This window comes from Suncus etruscus, chromosome 2 (assembly GCF_024139225.1).
Source record: "Suncus etruscus isolate mSunEtr1 chromosome 2, mSunEtr1.pri.cur, whole genome shotgun sequence".
NCBI lineage: Eukaryota > Metazoa > Chordata > Mammalia > Eulipotyphla > Soricidae > Suncus > Suncus etruscus.
This window is the reverse complement of record NC_064849.1, coordinates 23613468-23638299: the sequence shown is the minus strand read 5'-3', so window position 1 is coordinate 23638299 and position 24832 is coordinate 23613468. Positions and strand designations below refer to the sequence as shown.

At 39.7% G+C, this 24832-nt stretch overlaps 1 protein-coding gene across 1 annotated transcript in view; it reads left to right on the top strand.

Annotated features, from left to right (window-relative positions):
• Positions 1–4528: 4528 nt before the first annotated feature.
• RHBDD1 (rhomboid domain containing 1) overlaps positions 4529–24832 on the top strand; it is a 143245-nt gene continuing 122941 nt past the window's right edge. Inside the window, exon 1 of the mRNA XM_049768323.1 lies at positions 4529–4552. The gene's annotated coding sequence lies outside the window, so the exon portion shown is untranslated. The remainder of the gene's footprint in view (positions 4553–24832) is intronic.

The window sequence follows — 24832 nt, the reverse complement described above, 5'->3', positions numbered from 1 at the left end:
CATGGAGATAAGGCATTTGTCTTGCATGCAGAAGAACAGTGGTTCGAATCCTGGCATCCCATATGGTCCCCTGAGCCTGCCAGGAGTGATTTCTGAGTGTAGAACCAGGAGTAACCCCTGAGCGCTACCGGATGTGACCCAAGAACAAAAACAACAACAACAACAAAAAAAAAATCTTGACTTTGAGACTAATTTGTTACATTTAAAAGTTTATTTGCATGCATGTAGCTCTTTTTAGATTTATTTATGAATATTTCTTCCTATTTGAGCTGAAGCCTCTTTTGTTTTTATTTTGGGCCACACCCAGCGGTGCTCAGGGATTACTCTTTGTTTAGAAATAACTTCTGTCAGGCTCAGGGGACCGTATGGAATGGCAGAGATTGAACATAGGTCAGTCACATGCAAGGCAAGTGCCCTACCTATTTTCTGGCCTCAAACTGACTAATGCCTTATCTTTTACTTTCTTATTTCACTGGCTTGTGCACAAATAAAAGTAGTGAAAATACACCTACCCACCCTTACTTTTGGTTTGGGCCACACCTGCTGATGCTCAGGGGTTACTCCTGGATATGCTCTCAGGAATTGCTCCTGGCTCGGTGGACCAGATAGGACACTGGGTCATTGAACTACAGTCTAAGTTAGTGTGTGCAAGGCAGATGCCCTACCACTTGTGCCACCGCTCTGGCCCACATCACTTTTGTTTTTTAAAGGGATGGTCTTAAGGGAAAACATTTATTGTTTTACTGTGAAGTGAGATTGCTTTTGGTATTTTTTAGGTTGTAATCCCTAATTGTGTCTTTATTGTGTTGGATTTTGCCAAATATTTTTTATCTATTGAGATGGCTTTTTTGTCTTTTATAAAATAGTATTAATATATAGTTTTACATTAAGCCAAACTTGGATTCATGGAATGTAATTCTTCTAACATATTGCTAGGTTTGGTTTATTATTTCAGAAAATTTCATTCATGCATCATATTGATTGGTAGCTTTCTTTTCTTGTAATGTCACTATCTAAACTTGATGTCAGAATAACATTTTCAAGTAATGAAGTAAAAATTGCTTTCTGGGGTTGAGGAGATAACACAGCAGGTAGGGTGCTTGCCTTACATACCAGGGTGCTGGCCCAGGTTCAATCCTTAGCATTCCATATTGTCCTTTCTACCTGGAGTGTCTGATTCCTTAGCTCAGAGCCAGGAGTAATTCCTGAACACTTCCAGGTGTGGTCCCCAAACCCCACCCAATTATTTTTCTCTATTTGTTTGCTTATGATTTTATCTTCTCTTCCTTAAATATTTTATTGAATTCACCAGTGAATCCACTTGTACTTTTACTTTTCTTTATGAGAAGATTTTATTTCATTCCCAGGGCTACATCTGTTCTGAGTGGAATTGTGCTACGAAATATATGTTGAAGTTCTAACTCCCAGTACTACAAAAAGCTATTTTTGGAAAATGTGTGATGACAGATTTAATCAAGATGAGGTGCTACTAGAGGTGCTGATTCAAAATCCTCTATGAATTATGTAAGAGGAGGAGACAGGAGAGAACAGTATTATGAGGATGGAGGCACAGACCGAACTTGATGCAGAAGCAAGTCAACTAGAGAAACTCCAAGTTTTGCCAACAATCCAGTAAAGCTACTTTGCTCCAACAGTGCAGGTGGTTCTGTGATTTGCTGATCTTACCTCCAGAACTGAGTTTCTGTGAAGTTACTATGTCTATGGCACTTTGTTATGTTAGCCTTAGGAAATGTTACGGACAGTTTTCAGATTTTTTCTTATTTATGGAAACTTGTCTCTAATAACTTGTACAATTTATCTACATTATCTAATTTGTTAGCTTATAGTCACTCATATTCCTCTTTTCTAATGTTAATACAGCAGGTAGTGACTTCCCTTATTTTTGGCAATTTATTTTATTTCTTTTCACCAATCTTACTATTTTCAAAAGACCATTTTTTATTTTAATTGATTTTGTCTTATCTGTTTCTTTGGTTTCCACTATAATCAATTATATCAATCCTAGCTTCATGTACTTAGGGTTTCATAACTTGAGGGAACCAAAACTTTTCTAGCTTATTAATCTTCTTGATATCTTGGCCCTGTCTACAAAAATAGGCCATAAAGTCTATTTTGTCTGATTTAGTATAACAGCACGTTTTCCTGGTGCATGTTCTTTCATTGTTACGTATAGTTGTGTTCTTATTACCACATTCTGTGATGTAATTTCATATTAAAATCTTTGTTTATGTTGGTCTAATTTGGATTCATTTTCACAGTCATACATCCTTTCATCAGTTTCAATACATTTTTAGTAGTTTTAAATTTAACAATTCATGGAAACCAAATAAACAATTAAAAAAGGACCCTTTTCAAAAAAAAAAAAAAGTCTAGTCATCTTATTTTATCCTGGTGTTGTTGTCTGCGGTTTTCATATTTGGACCAGGTATTGAAAACTGGTCATTCCAGATATATGAACTGTATACAAAAGTTGTTATCTCTCTATATTTAGACCAAAGAATAGTTTTGGATTATTAGGCACAAAAGTATAATGTTGCTTTATCTTATCAGTAAGCTTTTCAAGATAATGGAACAATTGTCTAGCTTTTTAAAATATTTATTGCCTATTTACACATTTTTAGTTAATTTTCTGGATCTCTCAAGCCATGCTCAAGGGATCCTGGCACCATTCCTTGCAATAATCCAAGGTTAATGTTATTCTCTACCCAGCAGAGCTGGGGCTATTAGAGTCTGGGAATGGCAAGTTGATGTCTGGATTTGAATTAGGAGTCTCTTCATGGCACACACATGGCACACACTTCAGTCATTAGAACTATTGTTCTGGTCTACAATTGCATCATTTTTTTAAAATGCTAATAGATTACTGGTATTACTTGAGCATTTTAAACACTTATTTTCAGGGAAAGGATGCTAATGACCTAGTATATTCACGGTTAAGGTAAGAAATTATCATTCAATTGATCTGTTGCCAATTTAAATGGAATTGTGAATAACATGCTGGTTTCAATAGACTTCAAAATATCTCCGATCTGCTTAATGAATCAATCATATAGGACAAAGAAGTCATTTTTAAAAGGCTGTTTTCCTGACCTCTTAAATGTCTATTAAAAATTTCACTGACAATATTGAGAACGGAATAAAATCAAAGACACTTCTTACTCTCTACATAAAATCATTTTATGAGATTGCTGTGTTGAGACTTTTGTGAGTCCCTTAAAATCCTTCCTGTTTTTGGTGTATTAAAAATAAGGACATGAAAAATGGAACACTTACAGTAAATGGGGAATTTGAGAAGACAGGAGTTAATATTAATTATACTGACGCAAATGATCATGGAGCTGCAATACACTTGGAAGGGACTTCTTTCTGAGAACTTCCATTTTATTTTTTTTCTGGGGGGATATATAAAATACCTTAGTAGGTAAATTCACTCTCCATCTCACCCTTAAGAGATGCAGTTTCTCACGATTAGCTCAACTTTCTGATCAGTAAGCATATCACTACCAGAGAGCTAAATGTATAGTTCAAATTGCATGTACTTGGAATCTGCTAAGAAGATGCTGTCTCTAGAGCGTGTTATATGCCTAGCACATGAGACAACCCTTCATTTAAATTTCAAATGACAAACGTTTTCATGATGATTTCTTGCAATACACACTGCAACAGATTATCAAGCTCCTGATTTAGTTTTTGAGTGGACACAGCTGTCATGCCAATAACTACAGAGTAGCATAAAACAAAACAAAACAAAAAACAAAAAACAAACAAAACACCTGCATTTAGATTCCTCCTTGGAAAAGTCCAATCTTCCCCATTCGTTATCAGAAAATTCCCTACCCATCAGTGAGACAGTATTCTCATTTCATGATGACATAAATCAAGTATGTAGGCAGGTTAACGACCTCAACATAAAACGTGGTGGGGCAGAGAAGCAGAACCACTTAACGGGGGAACCTTTCAGGGACACACAGAAGAAAGTGCAGCGTTGGGGACTTGAGCCTCGTCCTTGTCACGGTTCTACAGCGTTGACGGTGGGCTTTTCTCTATGTGGTTCCTTCTTCCTCCTGATGCATTTTCACTCAGTATCTTCCTTTACGTTGCAGCAGCAAGAATACGGATTGAGCTGAGGTATGGAGGCGCACTTCTCAGCTGGGTCTGGTTCCTGGAAGGTTCGATGGGCGGCCTCACAGTCCAGAGAGCAAGACGGATTTAAATCTGCATTTACAGTAAGCTGCAAAACCGACGAATTCTGGTGGCCAACTTCCACCTAGCATTGAGGCGCCGGCCCCTGCGCCCAAGGAGATCCTTTCAGATGCTAAAGCCATCAGCTCACACAGCGCAGAGACAGCCCTGGAACTCTTTAACAGCCAGGAGAGCCACAGTGCGCATGCCCCGTCCGCTAAGCCCCGCCCCTTCCGGCAAGCCACGGCCCCTTTGTCTCACGAGGTCGCCCAACTCCGCCTTTCTCCGGGCGGGCCTTGATGACGTAAGAGCGCGCCGAGACGTGGGGACGCCGCGGACCGTAGAGAGCGTGAGTTTCTGCGCCTGGTTAGTCGCGCTTGCTGTGCTGCTGCTGCTGGTGCGCCGCGTCTTCCCCCTTTTCTTTCTCGGGGCTGGCGGGCGCCGGCGGCGGGGCGAGGGCTGTGGGGAGGCTGTCGGCGCCAATCAGGGCCCGGAAATAAGGCCTGGGTGCGCTGCCTTTGCTCCCTGAGCCGTCTCCATTGGGTCGAAGGTGGCCGGGGCGTTGCATTTCCTAGAGTCGCTCACCGTGTGTGTGTTTGATCTTGTGTGTTTCATGGTGTGTGTGTGTGTGTGTTTCATCTTGTGTGTTTCATGGGGTGTGTTTGTGTTTCATCTTATGTGTTTCATGGGGTGTGTGTGTGTTTCATCTGGAGCCCTTCATCTCTTGGGGTGTGTGTTTCATCTGGAGCCCTACATCTCTTGGGGTGCGTGTGTGTGTGTTTCATCTGGAGCCCAAGTGTGGGTGTGTGTATGTGTGTGTGTGTGTGTGTGTGTGTGTGTGTGTGTGTGTCTTCTGGAGCCCAAGGGAGTTTCCAGGGCCTTGGGATGTCGGGGTGGCTCTGTGGAGTTGGAAAGGGTTCCTGTGAAATTCTGAAATCGAAAGCGACATTGCATCAGCCCCAGCTCGCAGTAGCAGGTGCTTCTGGAACTGTGTCACACACACACACACACACACACACACACGTGAGTGTGCGTGTGGGTGTGTGTCAGAAACATGTCTTAGCCCATTAGCTAGCGCTTTTCTTGATGCCCACATTTTAAACACACCGCACAGGAACACGGAACCCGATTTGATGCTGCATCATTTCCCCAAACGGAGTAGACACTTCTGAAAGATACAGGGTGATGCCCTAAAGGGGCAAAGTCATGATTTAAGTCATTGAGATGTGCAAACTGCCTTTCAGGTTACTTATTGATAGCTGGATACTTTTTTTTTTTTTTTTTTTTGCTTCTTCCCTGCCTTCATTCTCCCTTTGACGTTTTTAAGATGCTCACATTTATTCTATTTTTTGGGGTTTTTTTTTTTTTGGGGGGGGGGGAGGAGAGAGGGCAGGAGTTAGTCTAATTTAAATACCCTGAAACTTGTCATTTGTTGTTGGCCTACAGGGTCTGAGAAAGGAAGTAATGTTGCTAAAACTAGGACTCCTAGGCTCAGAACTACAGCTTAGGACCCATCTGGGAATTTTGTTTGGAAAGCAAGTTTTGGGCTCTTACCCCAGAATTCAGTCATCTGTTTTAACGAACCTCATGGTTGCTCTATGAGCTCATGGAGGATGCTCAGGTTTGAGAATAGCTGGTCAGGAGGCACAGGAGGTAAAGTGTTACACTTGATAGCCCTTTAGTAATAGTATTGTACAACCCAGTGTTTAAAAGGAAAGTGGGGGGAGTGGAGTGGAGTCAGAGAGAGGAGAGAAGAGGTAGATTGGCAGGGAAGGAAACTGGGAACACTGCTGGTGGGAAGCTAAACATTGGTGAAGGGATGGGATGAGTGTTGGAACATTGTATGACTGAAACTCAACCATCTACAACTTTTAAACTGGTATTTCACAGTGATTCAATAAAAATTTAAAAAATTAAATAAGAATGGCTAGTCAGAGTGATCAGGCACAGAATGGAATTTACTTCTAGACAAACTGCTTAGAAGGCAAGTTACTCATAGGTTACATCAGGAGGTTATAATCACCTGACAGGAAAATGTAGAAAAGTTGTGACATCATGGTATGTAAGAGAACCACTTCATAGAGATAAGATAGTATTGGGGTCCGGGAATGGCTCAGCTGGAGCAGATGTTTTGCAGGCCAAGAAGCCCTGTTCTTTCTGTGGTCTCTCAACCACCTCCAGATGTAGCTCCCCTCCCCTCAAGATGTTTTAAATAATACTATTAAAAGGCATTGAGGAAGTACATAGTTGGCTAATTTTAGGGTTTGAATCTCTGTAGTACATATATGAACACTTAGAGGGCATTTTATTTTTCAAACTCTTATTTATAATTAAGGTTGGATGTGATTTCAGTTATTTAGAGTAATATTACTAAATAATACTGGTGCAATTATGGTCTTATTTTAGCCACTATTGTGTTAAAAGTTTAAAAATATTTTTGTTCTTTTTTTCATTTTGGGCCACATTGGGCACTGTGTATGATGATGGGGGGGGGGTTGAAGGGGTGGTATTATTCCTGCTCAGTACAGTGTGTGTGTGGGGTGGGGGAGGGTACCCTGCAATATTCTGTGATTATGTAGTGCCTTGTTCTAACCTGGAGTGGCATCCTATATGCAAAACTGGTATTCTAACCCTTGAAATATCTCTGCACTCATTTATTTTTTTGTTTTTTGGGCCACACCTGGTAATACTCAGGGGTTACTCCTGGCTATGCGCTTGGAAGTCGCTCCTGGCTTGGGGGACCATATGGGACACCGGGGATCGAACCATGGTCCGTCCTAGGCTAGCGCTGGCAAGGAAGACACCTTACCTCTAGCGCCACCACACCGGCCCCTATTTTTACTTTTAGTATTTTATTTTGTTTTGTTTTGTGAACACTCCTGGTTTGTTGTGGTCACTTTTGGCAGCTAGGGGATCATCTGGTACTGTGGATGGTTGACTTCCACAAACATGATTACTGTTATCTGGGCCAAGCCATGGCTCCTGGAGATAAATGGAAACATTGTATTGTTTTGTTTTTATTTATTTATTTTTTTGTACCACACGTCATAAATCACTCTGTGCTCAGAAATCACTCCTGATGGTAGTTAAATCACTCCATGGGTTGCTTTGGGACTTTATGCAATGCCAGAGATTGGAGCAGGATTGACCACATGCAAAGTACCATATTTTCCGGCGTTTAAGATGACTTTTGAAACAAAAGAAAGTCAACTGAAAATCAGGGTCGTCTTATACGCCAAGTATATCCCGAAAAATGTTTCAATATGCCGATAAACGAAAATTGTCTGAATATTGCCACAAAACGAATTTTCCAACTTCATTCTGCACCAATCACTGTCAGGCTGCTCAGATCGCCTCTCTAACTCAGCCAATCCAACCAGGCTTTTTATGCATGCAAATTATACAGTGTTCTGTACCCGAATCTATACTGTAAAAAGCCTGCTCAGATTGGCCAGAGTCAGAGAGGACGTCTATTACAGTATAACCTTTGGATCTTTGCTTGTTGTGATTGGCTCACTGTGGAAGATACAGTTGCAGCACAGGAACATTCTGTCTTATACAGCAAATATAGGCCTAAACCTATGTTTTAACTGTAAAATTAGGGGGTCGTCTTATACGCCGGAAAATACGGTAAATGCTTTAATCCTGTCCTAGCTTTTAGTCCAAATGGGGTCACTTTTAAGTAGCTGCTCTTTCTGTAGTTTATTTTCTATTTTCTTTTTGATGTTGGTGTTTGAGCATGTGGGGGAGTGGTTTGGGCATGGTTGCTTAGGACCACCTCCTGGGGTGCTTAGGGTCTATTCTTTTTTTTTTTTTTTTGGTTTTCAGGTTACACCCAGCAGCGCTCAGGGGACCATATGGGATGCCGGGATTCGACCACCAACCTTCTGCATGAAAGGCAACCACCTTACTTCCATGCTATCTCTCCAGCCCTGGGGGTCTATTCTTGGCTCTGTTTGGGAACCATTGCAGTGCTAGGGATCTATTGGTTGGCCTCAAGCAAAGCAAGCACATTACCCCCCTGTACTGTATTTTGCTCCTATAAATTTCTTTACTCTGCCAAACTCGAAGTATTCCCTTCTCAGCGGTCTCAAACAAAACATTTCTTTGTTTCTTGTGTCTAAAAGTCAGAACTTTGGGAGTGGGTTTGGATCAGGTTGACCCTATTTAGAACTCTACCTTTGTTGCACATTCCTAGTCCATAAAAACAGTCGGAGTTAAGGTATAGCCAGGATATTGAATAAAATAAAGTGCAAATCATATCCAGGAGGTATTGCCTAATAGATTCAACAGTAGCCAGTAAATGCTGCATGTGTGTGTGTGTGTGTGTGTGTGTGTGTGTGTGTGTGTGTGTGTGTGTGAGACGAAGGTTATTGGGTTATTGTGTTAAACCTTACCTTGATTTCCTTGAAATTCTCTGTTATCTAATTGTGTCTTTTTATATGAGAAGTAATTCTTTGGTGAAGAGTCACTCAAAGCTTTTGCTTTTAGTAAGAGAATGCAAGCACTGTAGAAAGTTAAAACTTGAAACCTAGGAACCAGAGTGATAGCATAGTGAGTAGGACATTTGCTTTGTACGCAGAAGACCTGGGTTGAATCCCATTTGATTTCATGAGCTTGCCAGGAGTGATTTCTGAGTGTAGAGCCAGGAGTAGTCCCTGAGTGCCTCTGGGTATGCCCCCGTTCTCCCCCCCCCCCCCCCAAAAAAAAAAAACAAACAAACAAAAAAAACCCAACCAACCAGTCAACCAAAAACAAAAAAATACTAGAAGCCAGGCAAGAAGAAACCAAGATCAGTTTTGTTTCCTGGGTAGCAACTTCCATACTTGGCTAAAGATGTTTACTAAGACATCAATGATTGATTCATATTTCAGTATTCACCATGACAGAAGCTATGTCACAGGTCATGAGACCACAATGAACATATGTACCCCAATGTCAAAAAACTCTTGGTCCTGAGCAGTGGTAGTGGATAAAAATTCTTCTGTTCTGAGGTTGAAATTCTCAGGACATAAATTAGACTAAAAAAACCCTGGAATTCAAGATTCTTGGGAATGGGATTTACAAATATCTTCTGAGGGCAGCTGCTAGGTTTTTCAGCAGTGTCAAATATGTATAGATCTTCCTGCTGTAGCATTATTATTATTTTTTTTAAATAACAGTCTTAACTTCACTCATGTTAAAAATAAAAATAAAAAAAGTTGTTTGTGTGCACATTTTTGAGAGATCATCTAAAAACTTCTCCCCTTAATCCTTCTAAGCTAGGACAGCTGTATCACTGTTAAAACTATTCAATATTTTAACTGTATGTTAGTTAGCATCACAGATGACTCTAGTCTAGGATAAGGAAACAAGGAGTTCATGGATGTTTATGCCTGATGTTTACTATCCGTTAGTCTATCTGTTGTGTGAAAGCAGCTGGTTTCCATTTACATTGTAAAAAAAAATCTTAAAGACTTAATTTTTAACTAACCGTGAGCTTTCATGAGAAAATAATTTCAAATGATAAGTGCTAGGCTGTTATTAAGAGTGGTGGTAGTAATATCACATTGTCTTTTTTTCACAGATTGAGGAGGGTTTTCCCGTTGACAGCTGGAGCATGGGGGAAGGGAGTCAGTCACTTTCAATCAACCAGCTGCTCAGTGCAACATCATGATCATGATAGCTCAAAGCCCACAGATCATTTTGGCTGTGTTCAGGAGAGCAAATGTATCAAATTTCTGGGCAGCAATAGGTAGTGGGCCAGAGCCCCCGTGGGATGTAGAGCACAGCCAAGTGACATTGTGTGCATTCAGCTTTGCATGTTGGTATTATTTACCATCTAGTTTCTTGGACATTGTTACATGCACATCATAATTATAAAGCCATAAAGTCTAGTTCCATAGGGAGAACAGGCTCATTACATTATGGAGAGAAAAGGAAAATCAAAAAACAAACTTTGGGGTTTCTGTGAGATGCTTGCACCTAATGCTTCTTTTTATTCTCAGTGGTTCATGGCAATAAGTATTTTATTTATTTTCTTTCATCTATGGGTAAGGAAGGCCAAGTCAGCAGGTTTGATGATAGGATGATATGATTTGTACAGAATCATCCACTGGTGAGGATAACATTCATATTTAACCTGAAATCTGGCTGTAGCACCAAGAGTTTTGTTATTCTTCCAGCAGCTGTTTCTCTGTGGTGTTCACCTGCTTATGCATTCTTAATCCCAAACCACAGTATCAGGATAATTATAAGTGAAATTTATATGTATATTATAATGATTTCCAGTTTATATGAATAATATATAGGGATATGTGCCTGTGTGTTGGCAGCAAATTGTGGCTTTTGAGTTTCTCCTTGAAGCAACTGTCTTAGGCAGCACTGCGAAGGAAAATTTACTTACAAAATTATTTTGCTTATAAATACATTGTTAAGAGTAATGACATTTGTATTAAAAACAACTTGCAAATATCTCTGCTGTAATGATACCTGTTTTGAGTCTACGTTTGATCAAGTGGAGTAATATATTGCTTTGGACTGCCTTGTAGAAACTTTCTTCCTACCAAAATTTTCATGAATTTCTCTCTTTCAAGGTATGTTAATTTTATAGTAATAAGAGACCGTGTCTAAATTTACATCCTGTAGCTATTGTTTTTCCCACTTGAAGGCTTAATGCAAAATTATTTTATTTTTGTGAGGTAGCTCCACTGCTTTGAACTTAATTTCATTGGTCACTTTATCTCCCTTACCACTACTCATAGGATAATACTTATGCCAATATTTCTTTCCATCTTCTTCCTCTACTCAGAAATATAAACTGCATGTTGTCTTTAATGCACTGTGGGCACTTGTGACTGTAGTCATGTTAGAACACTTTATCGTAATGCAGTGTTGTTTTTATATATGTTGGCTTCTCTTTCTACATTGTGGTTACTGAAAGGACCATGTTTATTCTTAGTAATTTTTTAAGGAATACTAAAAATAAATATTTGTTTAAGAAAGAAACATAGATATAAAATTACATGCCTGAGGCTTTTATTACTAACGTTTCACATTCATTGGTTCTGGGTTCATGATTAGGGAAATAGATTATGTCTCTTAACTAAATTGGATCTTGGTAACAAATTCAGGAGTAAATTTTACTGCACAAAACATGCAGTATACTCCATGATCTTTTTTGAAGACTTTTAAATTGAAAAAGACTTGTTTACATTCTCTCTCTTTCTTTCTCTTCCCTCTTCTTCCCATGAATCTTAACGTTCTAATCGGATGTTTTCATTAAATGTATATAAAAACCATACCCAGTGAAGAATAAAGGCAGTGAGTACAATGTTTTGAAATTCACCGATGATTAGAATTAGTCTTTGAAAACATCAACACTGCAGGAAAAGACAACTACCTTACACCATCTCTTTTTGTGTTTGTGATATACCCTTCATCCATTGTCCAGGTTTGTACATCAGGGTTATGATTGTGAAAGAATGTGCCACAAGTGTTTATGCAGCAGATGCTCTTGTTCTCACATCTCTAGTCCTGTGTACTCTCTTTTCTTTGGATATATCATGTCCACAGTCGACCTTGGAGAGACTGCAGACCCTGTCTGTGTTTTGGTTCTCCTATTGACTAAGGAAAGCCTTGTGCTTAGTAGAATAAAAAGGATCTGGTGATGTTTGGAATAGATCGGGTTCTGCTTTTCAGCTCTTAACAAATGCATGCCTCTTCTGAGCAGGGTTTATTGACTTCAAACAGTAGAAACTAAGTTCTCCACATTAAAATTTGCAAGAGTGAGACACTGATTGGATTTTTAATGGATCTTCTTGAAGAATCAACTGTAAAACTGAAATGACCAACTAAGCCTTAGTAAAGGACAACAATTAAGTGGATTCTTGAAGAAGTTTGAGTAGACTGGTAGACCTAGAAAAACTTGAGTTCATGCTCTAAAGTATTGGCTCCAGAAGTTGCTAGTTTTGTGTCTGCACTGGTGAAGACCAGGAGAAAGTTAGTTGTTCCTGTTCCTGCAACTTTGGTCACCTGTCACCCTTGCTTGTGTGGGTGTAGGGGAAGCTCCTGTGATTGTTAATTCCTCTCCTGGTCCTCCGGAGAACACAGACATCATGGAAGTTAGAGGTGGGTTTCTGTTATTGAAAGAATGAGGTATAAATGCCGGACAGGCTAAAAAAAAAATCAAACGTCCCACAATCTAGCAGTTACTTGGTATTCCATGTGCTTTGTGGGGTCCTGAACAAGTATCTATGAAATCTGGCAGACTTTTTCCTCCCTTGACTAGTTCTTGTGCTAGGGGATTTTTAGTTACATAAATAACTCAACACTTCTTAGGTGGATTCAGCTAAATGGGGGACTCCAGTTCTCCCTTCTCTCTTGACTTTAGGAAGACAAAGAAAGAAGTCTGGGGAGCAAACGTGAAGATGGAATTGTTTAAACTCTCCTGAAGGGAATGATGGTGAGATAGTCCCTGTGTGCTTCCTGGTTTGAAGGACCTACGTCTGCAGGGCTGTCAGTTGGACAACCTTAATGAGCCTTCATTATCCTAAAACCTGTTGTCTGTGGGGGAAGGGGCTGACTTATGATTGATATTGGAATTCATAAATGGTGATGGATCTGAATTGAGTTTGGCACTAATTTACCTAGCTGTGGAGCAAAAGTGAAGATTATATGCAACACCTAGTATAATTTTTCATGTATAAAGATAATCTCATAATTTCTGTTCTGAAGAAAGAGAAAAAAATCTCCTAAATATTTGGCTATTTGACATGTTGAAGTTTTTTTTTTTAATCCTAAAATGGAGGCTCATTAAATTATTTGATAAATTTAGATGGAGACTATGAAATTTTAATCTGCAGTTAATTTTAGTTACCATTATTTTCCTTTCTCATGCCGTCCACATGCCCTGCCACCACATCAGACTGAACAATACAATTGAGTCTCATGTAGTTAGAAAATATAGGATCATAGACAGCCCAGAAAAGGGCTACTAACTCCCAAATTACAAAAACACATAAAACTGGGGCTGGAGCAATAGTATTTGCCAACCGCTGGCCCAGATTTGGCCCCTAGCACCTCATATAGTTCCCCTAAGCTCTGTCAGGAGTGATCTCTGAGTGCTGAGCCAGGAATAAATGCTGGCCATAGCCAGGTGTAGTTCCCAAATGAAAACAAACACCACTTAAAGTTGCTTTAAAGTTATAATCTTAAGTCTTATTTGGGCAAATGGGTTAAAAACACTATTTTACCTAGTCTAGATTTAGATGTTTATAATCTCACTGAAGCATCACAAAAACTGTACAAGCTCCCTTTACAGTGAGAAGTTAGTAGTTCAGTAATTTCTAAGTCACAGAGTCCTGCCATGCAGAATTCTGTCCCAGCCATGTACCCAGTTACTGTCCCAGGCTACCTACCCTGCACTGTGAGCCCAGAATGAGCCTTTTGACAAAACATGTCAAGACCTTTCTTTCCTCCAAGTCTGTCTATTTGCCCCCAATTCTCTAACAGCTTCTTTATGTCCAGACCACGCACACACGTGCTGTGATCCGTGGTATGGTGTTCCTGTTTGCAGTGGAGGTGAATCCAGTGTCCCTGTTGCAGCAGCATGCACCCTGCAAAGTCTTTTGTCCTTTGTGTCTCAGCGCAGCCTGACAGCCTTTTATGTTGAATCTAGCAAGATTGCTTTTCACTTCACAAAGCGGAGTGTCACTCTCTAGGTGAAAAATAATGAAATGCCTTTAAAGATATATTTGATTAACATGAAGCGTGATCTATGTAAATTAATTATAAGTGTAATGATGTCATAGCCTTGTCTTTTGTTATTAACCAGGTAATTGACCAGAAGTTGGGGCTTATTGTAACTGACAGTTCATGGTTTGACCTTGTGTGCCTTGTAGAAGAGAAACATGCACAATGCATGTAAATGCATCTTATTCCCTGAGCAGTGGGGGGTTGTTGGAGCCTGTCATCTTGGGTTCTTATTTTCACTCTCCGTATTCTTAGCTGAAATTAGTGTACTTGAACTGAATATCATACTGATTTCTTGTACTAAGAGCATCTGGCTAAAACCAGATGCTCTCTCTGTCCTTGAATAGTTGCAACCAGACCTGAAACTTTGCCAATTCAGGATCTAGAGTCAAGTAAATAGAAGCCCCAGAGGAAATGAATTCCACTTTTAGGTTCATATGATGGAAGGTAAAACTGCTCTCAGGTGAGAAGAAGTGAATAGTGGCTGGTTGGATAGGTTGAAAGAGAGAGCTACCTTCTCTTACTCTAATCCATTCAAGAAAGTTCAGTGCAAATAATATTTTAAATATTGGAGTGATACTTAGAGGAGAAGTGAAACATGTAGTGTATGGCAGTGGTGATGATGGAGCAGAAGCCAATACTCTTAACATCAGTTCATACTGGCAGACTAGCACTTAGACTTTCTTTTGAGGGGCCACACCTGGCGGCGCTCAGGGGTTACTCCTGGTAAGCTTGGAACCATATGGGATGCCAGGGATCAAACCCAGGTTGGCTTCTTGCAAGACAAATGCCCTACCCGCTGTGCTATCGCTCTGGCCCCTCATCTTAGACTTTCTATTAGGAGAAATAGACATCTTCACTAGAATGTGAACAAGCGAGGCATTTCTAAAAACAAACAAACAAACAAACAAAAAAACCCCCAATACTTTGCAAAAATTATGCAATGAAGACCAGTGTTTGTCAGGCAAAAGTATTAGGAGCAAGGCAGTCACAAGTCATATGCATCAAACATTAAAAAGAAAACCTACAAACCTGATAAAATGATAGATAGCTCATCTTTATCATTGTTAAATGGTTGAGAAATACATAAGCACTCCAAAACATTAGGCTCTTTCCCTTCAGAAAGACCCAGACTTTGCTCATGCAAGTGGCTGGCAGTGGGATAGTGGCTTGTGAATTCTTGATAAGTGGTGGAAGGAGGGTTATTGAGATGGATGTATACATGGACTCTTGTAACTTACAGCAGGTAGGAAATGTTTGAGGAGTGGAAGAGTACATTTTGCAGTTTTCCTCATGTGTCTTATTTCCCTTGGTATACTCTTCTGCATTCACCTAGTACTTCTTGCTGATGAAATGATACAGAACCAAAAGGGACATTTGGTTTATGCTCAGATTGTTCCCTGAGATAGTAATTGCTTTTGAACAAATTTGCTTGTTTGAAAACAAGTCCTAGAGGGGCCGGAGAGATAGCATGGAGGTAAGGTGTTTGCCTTTCATGCAGGAGGTCATCGGTTCGAATCCTGGTGTCCCATATGGTCCCCGTGCCTGCCAGGAGCAATTTCTGAGCGTGGAGCCAGGAATAACCCCTGAGCACTGCCGGGTGTGACCCAAAAACCACAAAAAAAAAAAAAAAAAAAAAAAAAAAAATCAAGTCCTAGAGCAGAACTGGACTAATTAATTTATCCTTCATCAATATGTTTCATGTTTCAATGCTAATTGTTGTCTTAAATGTCTCATCTGCTTTTTATGTTTCAAGGGTAACTCCGGTATTTTCAGAATTGGATTGAGTTTTTTTGTTGTTATTTGGCACACATTTGTATAGTATTTTCCTGTTTACCTGAAGTGCCCATTTTAGGTTACATGTGACACCAATTAGTAATAAATGAGATGTGTTGGGGGGGCAACCAGTTGCTGAGCTCCCAGCAGTAGAGTATTTCTGTGTATTTGAAAAAGGATGCCTTTTTCTGTTTCTGGTGGGATTTCGCACAACAAATAGTCACTTGAAAGGTGTTTTGCAAAAATGGAAGGTGATGATCTCTGGGGCCCTAACAACCTGAGGGGCACAAGTCAGTGTCGAAAGGCAAAGTATTATCATCTGAGGGTTTGGTGGAACACAGAGCTCAGGGTTAGAATAGCTATCTTTGATACTAATAATAGAGTAGATAAGATCTTTCTTTGTGGCTCCTCCCCACTTCCTACCCTAGCTTTGTTGGCTGGAACCTAGATTTAAAAAATGGCTCTCAGCACAAGCTTCACCTCCTCTATTCCCCAAATAAGCTTCCCTTGCACACATACTTTCCAGGTAAGGAGGAGGCGGAAGAAGAGAAAGAAGAGGAGGTATCTGGGCTGCTGCTCCTTAATTGAGTGGAAGATATTTTGATGCGGAAAATTACATTTGGGTAATATTTTTTTAAAACTTTATTTTAAAGCCAAATTTTTGGAGGGTTCTTAGAGGGGCACACAAGCAATGCATGGGTCTGATTCTTTGCTCTGAGTTCCAGAATTACTCCTGGAGTTGATTGGGGTACCATATGGGATGCTTAGGATCAAACAGATTGGCTGTGTGTGTAAGGCAAGTGTCCTGCTTGCTATACTATCTTTCTGATACTCTGGTATTACTTTTGAGGAAATGCTTATGATAACAAATACTGACAGCAATTGGGTAGTTGGACATTCATTTGTACTATTCCCTGAAATTACTTGTATGCAAAATGACTTGTATGCAGAAAATACATTTGATAGAGTAGAACATTTAATGCTTTGACATTTTTCTGTATTTAAAGTACTCTGAAAATACATAAGCATATTGGTATATTTAATGGAAATCACCCACTGGCCTTTCTTGGGAAGGACCATTATTCACATGGAGATTCAGTTTGTATTCTTTCTTGTGGTAGTTCAACTGACATATCTTTTGTTAAAGGACCATGGGAGTGATTTCCTGTTTCAGCTTTGACATGTTAAGAGCTTAGAAGTTGTCACTTCTGTTTTCATAACAAGGGGGAAAAAACCTCAAAAAAACTAAACATCAACAACTTTTCTTAGATTCATTGGAGAATGGAGGTCACAGAGTAGACTGCCTTTTGAAATCTGGAGAGACGGGTTCATATGAAGAGATGGTTAAAGAGGAGAGGAAAACTGTTCTTTTTTCTTCTACATGTCTCGATATCCAGCTGGGACCTTATAAATTGGACTGATAAGAGAGTAATAAGAGCTACAAACAAGATGATGGGCACATACATGTCCTAAATATGGCAGCACCAGGAGAAGAGTAACCCAGCTCATGGGTTAGAATTAGGATTTATTGAATAGCTTGGCCAAAAACAGCAAAGGATTCTGGAACTGACAAGACAAAGGACTTTGATTTCTCCATAGGCCAGCATGTTGGGAATTAGTTGAAAATAAGGGCTAGTGGGTGATATTTGCTATCTGGGTCCCTTAGTGCTGGGGATTAAACTCTGCCTTTGCCCATAGAGGGAGGAGGGGCCACCCCTATACAAATTTAGGTCCTGCTTTTATGCAGATAGGGAATGGTGGTAGAGAACTCTTCTTCTATCTGCTTCTCCCTTGTTTTCTTCTCAAAACAATCCATATGCCAGGTTGCATATTGCAACATTGCAGAATTTCTCACCCATGGAGCTATGGTTAGCTTACCTGAGAATGAAGCCATGGAGCACAGTACTTAGTGGGAACTCTTGAGTGCTACTTTTTTGATAACTGCCTGGGGTCTGAGTAGAGACTTTTATCACTTCACCCCCTGAATGGAGACTCTTGATTTAAAAACTTTCAGTTTTTCCAAAACATGACTCAAAATTTTGTTTTAAGATCTCTGGATCTCTATTCTTTAGGTCAAATTCTATGTTGTCTAGAAAAAAATAATGACTCAGAATTTTGTTTTAAGTTCTTTGGATCTCTATTCTTTAGGTTAAAATCTATGTTGTCTAGAAAACGAGAAAATACTGTCTAAAAAAAGTTTGTTATGACTGAAATCCAACTGCAATCATGTATGTAATCATGGCGCTTAAATAAAGAAATAAATGAAGTTTAGGTTATTAGAAAAAATTTATGGAGGATTGGGCTGGGGTGATAGCTCAGCAGTAGGGCATTTGCCTTGCATGTCACCTACCCAGGATGGACCCTGAGTCGATCCCTGGCATCCCATTATGGTCCCCCAAGCTTGGGAAGAGAAATTTCTAAGTGCAGAGCCAGGAATAATCCCTGAGCACTGCCAGGTATGGGACCCCCCCCCCCTCCGAAAAAAAAAGGAAGTTTGGAGAATTGACTCCAAACTTACAGGATTACTGAAGAAACTAATATGTATTTATGTGTACATATAACTTCAGCATGATTTAACTTTTTGATCGAGATTTTATTTAAACAACAACAAGAAAACACTAGATCCTTAGCAAGTGTATATTTCTGATAAAGCCATAAAACGGTAGTTCAGGGGTGAGAGAGAATGGAGAGAGAAAGAGAGAGCAAAAAAGTGAGAAGGAGAGAGTGTAGAGGTCGAAGGCATTTGCCTTACATGCCTAACCCTCCTTAAGTCTTAGACACCTCTGAGCACCACGAAGAGTGACTCCTGAGGCCTGCCAGCCACCCTCCCTCCCAAGCAAGAAAATCAGTGACCAAGTTTTGATGTGTTTCTTCTATGCTGACTTTATTTTAAGCAGTTTGATATTCTAAATTATCCAATCTTTCCAAAACTTTTAGGATCAAAATTGGCATTTAGCATTACCAAGCCATTTTGTGTATAGGAGATAAGACCAATAGTTAAGAAGAGATGATTACACCACCCTGGCACCTGATCAGGGGTGGTGCCATCAGGGAGCCTTTCCTGAAGGAGGGAGGAAAGAAACTGCTCTTGAAGGTTAAGGGGAAGTTGATGTTGGGAGGAATATCAGGGAGAAGGTCTGAGGCCTGGGAGTATGCTGCTATGTCTGAGTTAGTGCTGACAGCTGCTGGCTTTTACTAGTACTTTCTGTGGTTGGTGGCATGTCACAAATGATAGGGAGTTGTGGCTATATCTTCAGGAGATAACTCTGAGATGCATCTGTATGTGCTCTCAAAATTCCCAGTGAGATTAAGTGGGGGAAGAGCTGGTGATGAGTTCCAATGTACAGTGTGTGAATGAGGCTGCAGGGCTCCTTGGATCAAGAAAGACATATTCTGTTCACAGTCTCTGCAATGCAGCTGATAGTGTTTCCATTCAGTTTTGGAGTGATGATATTTGGAAAGGAAGCTCTGGAATGTGTGTAAGATTTATTTTGGTGACCTCTGGTGGCCAGAGTGCCTGTCGTGGTGAGAGAGAATCCTCATCTGCCTAAATGGCCAAATTTATTAAGTACCTTGGACAGAGCCAGCTACTGTTGAATTTGATGCCATATGCACTCCTCTTCCACACACCAACACCCACAGCCACACTCACGCGCACATGGGCACACACACACCATCACCACTATCACCACCAAAGTCTCAAGGGCAGAAATTCCAACATTTCAACTCCTTAAATGAACCACTCATTGGGAGTTTGTCAGATGAATGTCAGGACAGTTAAATGGTTTCCTTGGCAAGTGCTGAGTAGACCAGCTAGTAGATAGCATGGAATACATTTTTTATTTGTTTTTGGTTTCTGGGTCACACCCAGCAGTGTTCAGGGTTTACTCCTGGCGTTAGGCTCAGAAATCACTCGTGGCAGGCTCGGGGGACCATATGGGATGCTGGGATTCGAACCAATGACCTTCTGCATGAAAGGCAAATGCCTTACCTCCATGCTATCTCTCCAGCCCCAGCATGGAATAAATTTTATCTTTGTTGGATTGTGAGATTTAAATGAAATGGAACAAATCATAACTTCTTTGTATGCTACTAATAATTACATAAATATTCATCAGGATGGGAAGGTATTTAAATCCTAGACTGAAATGGATGAGGCTGATCAGGTGATGACGATGTAGGTGATATCAGCTAGTACATATTCTTTATGATATTTTAGATATTCTGTATATTTTACAACTGTATGAGTCAGGTTTCAGTATTTAGTAATCTGTCTTATAAATGAAGAGGTGGGACTGGAGAGATAGCATGGAGGTAAGGCGTTTGCCTTTCATGCAGAAAGTCGGTGGTTTAAATCCCAGCATCCCATATGGTCCCCTGAGCCTGCCAGGAGCGATTTCCGAGCATAGAGCCAGGAGTAACCCCTGAGTGCTGCCGGGTGTGGACCCCCCCATAAAATAATAAATGAAGAAAGGTGAGTTCAGAAGATTAAGAAATTTCCTATAGACACGAGGTTTTCAAGCATTCAAGCTAGAATTTGAGCATAAACCTTTGCTTTTGTTTTTGTTTTTGGGCTACACCCAGTGATGCTCAGTGGTTACTCCTGGCTATATACTCACAAATCACTCCTGGGTAGGGACGCCGTTCTGGATCTGGTGCGTGCAAGGCAAATGCCCTACCTCTGTGCTATCGCTCTGGCCCCTGAACACAAGCTATTTTTGTTTACATTATCTATCCTACCTCTGTGCTATCGCTCTGGCCCCTGAACACAAGCCATTTTTGTTTACATTATCTATCCTGGGAACCATGCCTAGGTATGATGATGACAAAGTAATGAAAACAGTCAAAAGTGAGGAAACATGATGGATTGGGGCCTTGATGAAAAAGTGAGGAAACTGGATTTGAAACTAGTGGAATCAGGCATTATGTTAGTAGATTCAGGGAAAGGAGTATCAGGTTTTGGTCTGACCTTTGATGAAGTCTCACTTCACATCACAGATGTCTTTATTACTGTTTTTTTCTGAAAAACATTTCTGAAAAAAAATCATGCCTGAAACATTCTCTTATGTTGTTTTATTAGTCTTAAATCCTATCTCCCTGGAGATCAGATACTCTTCCTTCTATATGGAAAGCATTGATTCTTAGGACAAACTGTTATGAATGACAGTTTAATACTAACCCACTAAGGAATGGGAAATTTTGTATTCACTTTCATTTGAAGAGGAATATGAAAAAGGAAGGATTCTGGGTGATGATCTAATGGCTGTGTTGAGTAAGGTGAGATTTTTCTTATGGTTATAATGATGAATTATATGAGATTGGAGGACTATTCTATAATTCAGGGGTTCCCTGAATTTAATTTATTCAGCCAACTGTGCCCGTTTCTTTTTATGGATTTTGTGCAACACCTGGCAGTGCTCAGGACTTCTGGCTTTGTGTTCAGTGGTCACTTCTCACAGGGCTAGGAGGACTATATGTGTGTTGGGGGATTGAACTCCTATCTTACATTGGCAGATGCTTACTCACTATATTACCTCTACAGCCCTCTACTGTCCTTTTTTTTTTTTTTTTTTAAAAAAGTCAACAACAGAATTGATACCCTATCTACAACAAGCTGTACAAAAGAGGACCAGTTACACTGACATTCCGGGTAACGAAGGCGGGAGATATGGGACACATGCTGGGAACAGGGATGGAGGGAGGACAACACTGATGGAGGGAATGTCCCTGATTCATTGTCACTGTGTACCTTAAATATTACTGTGAAAGATTTGTAAGTCACTTTGGTCACAATAAAAACTATTAAAAATATCCATATCATTCAGCAGCCCCCTGGGTCCCCCCCCAAGAACCTTCTTTAAATAATACATCTTCCTTCTTTAAGGAATGCATTTTCCCATTTGCAGTCGAGCAGATTCAAGATTCTCCTGGATTATTCTAGACCCCACCCCCGAGAATGGGCAGTATTATCTACTTTGGGAAATACTTGTACTAATTGGAGGTTTCAGTAGCTCTAAAAATGGGAAAATGCACTAAAGTTCTAAAAATTTCTCTAGAACAATGTCCAAGTTATATTTCATAGATACATGGATATAATTACGGAGAGTACAACAATATTAAAAGATTAATAGAGACCAGATCCCTATTAGTTTCTTAATAGAATTTGATATCAGTTTTAAAAATGTTTTAATTTTATTTAAACACCATGATTTACAAAAGTTTTCATAATACAGTTTCAAACCATTTAGAATTCCAACACCAGGGCCTGGAGCGATAGCACAGCGGCTTTTGTCTTGCAAGCAGCCAATCCAGGACCAAAGGTGGTTCGAATCCTGGTGTCCCATATGGTCCCCTGTGCCTGCCAAGAGCTATTTCTGAGCAGACAGCCAGGAGTGACCCCTGAGCATCGCTGGGTATGGCCCAAAAACCAAAAAAAAAAAAAAAAAAAAGAAGAAGAATTCCAACACCAATCCTACTACCACTGTGACCTTCCCTCAACCATTGTCCCTAGTCCCCCACCTGCCCTTTTAGCAAAATAATTTATATTATATTGCTTGTTGTAACAAAATGTCTAATGGAGTTACAAGAAATTCATGATCAAAATTGGAATTATCAAATTTCCAACATTTGATTTAGAATTTCCAAAAATTCCAAAATTATAAAAATTCTGTTAACAAAATATTCAGTAAAAGGACATTTGTGAAAATTGTTATATCTCATGATGGGATAAGCATTGGGGATTTACTAAGCTGTTTATTGCTAGCTGAGTCTTCTGTGTTATTCCTTATGTTTATTGAACATATTTTGCTTCTGTGAAACTTTCCCATCAATTTGTTGTGTTTCTACCTGGCTGTCAGTACTGTGGAATTTGGAGGTGTCTTGTTCTAAGAGCTCCAGAGTCTGTAGAATGGGGCTGATGAATTTCAGTGGCTTGGCTTGGCTTGGTCTCTTTTGAGATTAGTCGTGAGGCTGTAAAGCTGGACCATTGTTAACATGGCAGTAGCTGCCACCACTGACAAGCTTCAGCTTTCAGTCTTCCTTGCGGAGGAGCCCAAAGCACTGAGTCCAACAGCAGTTCCCATCCCAGGTTGTCCAGGTGCCACTGCTTCTCCCACTAACCCAGGCCAAGCAGCAGCATCCATAGATGAATGGGGAACTCCTGAATAAAGGACAGATTGGTCAGAGTGTGGCTTTGTGATATGCTGTGAGCATGCAGCAGGGACAGGCACCCTGTTTTTTTTTATTTTTTATTTATGAAGTCAGTTTTTATTTGCTTGATTTTCACTTTTCTATCTCTGCCTTCAGTATGAAACAAGAAAATGTAGCCTTATTCTGATTCTCTTTGATCCAGTCATGAATGGGACTCATGAAGCCACTTAACAGATTTAGATGGCCAGAAATACTGATTACTTATGTGTGACTTGTTAAATGATTATGGCGCTTTTGTGGAGCCTTGATATTGCACCTCCAGACTCCTATTTACTAAACAACTCAGGTAGATGGTACATTCTGGTAAATTGAACATGGTGTAATGATGTGAACCCATGCCATCTGCTCTTGCATTTAATTTTTAAATGTCAACTTTAAAAGCATAATTTTTGTGTTATCCATATAGTCATGTATCATATATAGAAAATAGGCATGTTCTGATCTACTTGAGTTTTTGATAATTGATGTATTTGAAAAGGAGAAGCAAACATGTTTTACAAATATTAAGTTTTACAAATATTATTTTCACTGAATTCAAAAAACTTGCATGGCGTTAGCAATTTTTTTTCATTTTTAGAAAGTATCTTGAAATTTTTATAACTGGGCTCTTCTGGAATCCAAGGAAGCTTTAGGAAAATGAAATTATGCTAAGTAGTTTTGTAAGAATTCTATTATTACTGGGCCAGCCAGACCACAGAGTTCTCATCTCTTGGCTATGTCTTAACAAGTCAAGAAAATAGTTTCTTATGTTTGGATTAGGAAAGCTATGAGTGATAAGATTCCTGAGAGAGTTGAGGCATTAGAAGAAATGGTCTGGTTCAATTCATTTTTAGAGAAAGTGAATCTAAACAGAATCAGACAGGAAAAAAAATACATGTCATGTCTCATTTGACCTACTTAATATGATATTTATGATGCACTAATTTGTTGTCTAGCTCTTGTCATTGAAAAGCAAAAGAGGCTTTTATGCTTAGTTAGCACCAACAATTTTTATTTCTGTCTCATTTTTATTTTGTTGGAAACATAGCATGCAACCTCCCTGTTTCTTTCACAAGCAGTTTTACAATATTTGGATTCAAATGGGTGGGCCCAAGCCCTGCCTTTATATTGCAAGAGCTTCCATATTGGCTTTCAACACAGCACACTGGAGGGTTGGTGGTGCTGACATTCTTGTGCTTCAACCAATACAGTTTCCTCCTGGCTTCATATTTCTCCCTGAATCTTTTGAGTGGAACATGTTCATTTCTTTAAAAGGTGGAAGAGGAGGGAGACAGAGTTATGAGGGGAGGGAATAGTTATGTTCCTTGTAAAGGGGATCCAGTTTTCTCTGGTACTACAGTAGTGCCAGGTGAGACTCTTTATCAGTGACAGAGTAACTCCTCCAAATCCTGTCTCTTGGTTTTATTACATCTCAAGTATTCATTGCTGTGGGGTCCCTTCCCTACATGCATTCATGCCTCACTTGTGAACTTTCAGGTTTATATTACTTTGTAAGCAAGAAAAATTTAATACTTACTGTCATTGGTTATTAGGTCAAAAGAAACCAGTATTATTTAAAACAAGTATTATTGATGATTTGGAGAAATTGGAACATCTTAACATTGTTGGAAGAATTATAAAATGGGGCCCAGTTTGGAAAAAACAGTCTGGTGGTTTCTCAAAAGTTAGAGATAGAATTACCATAGGGCTTAACAGTTTTATTCTATGTGTGTCTGTTTATGTATTTGTACATACATATATGTTATATGTTTAGGAGAATTGAAAATGGAAAACGTGGATTCTAGAAAAGTATATATCAATGTTCATAGAAATAATTAACTTTGTGCCATACCTGGAGTTGCTCAGGGCTTATATGTGGCTGGACCCAGGGGACTATGTGAGTTGTTAGGAATCAAACCCAGGTCAGTTGCAT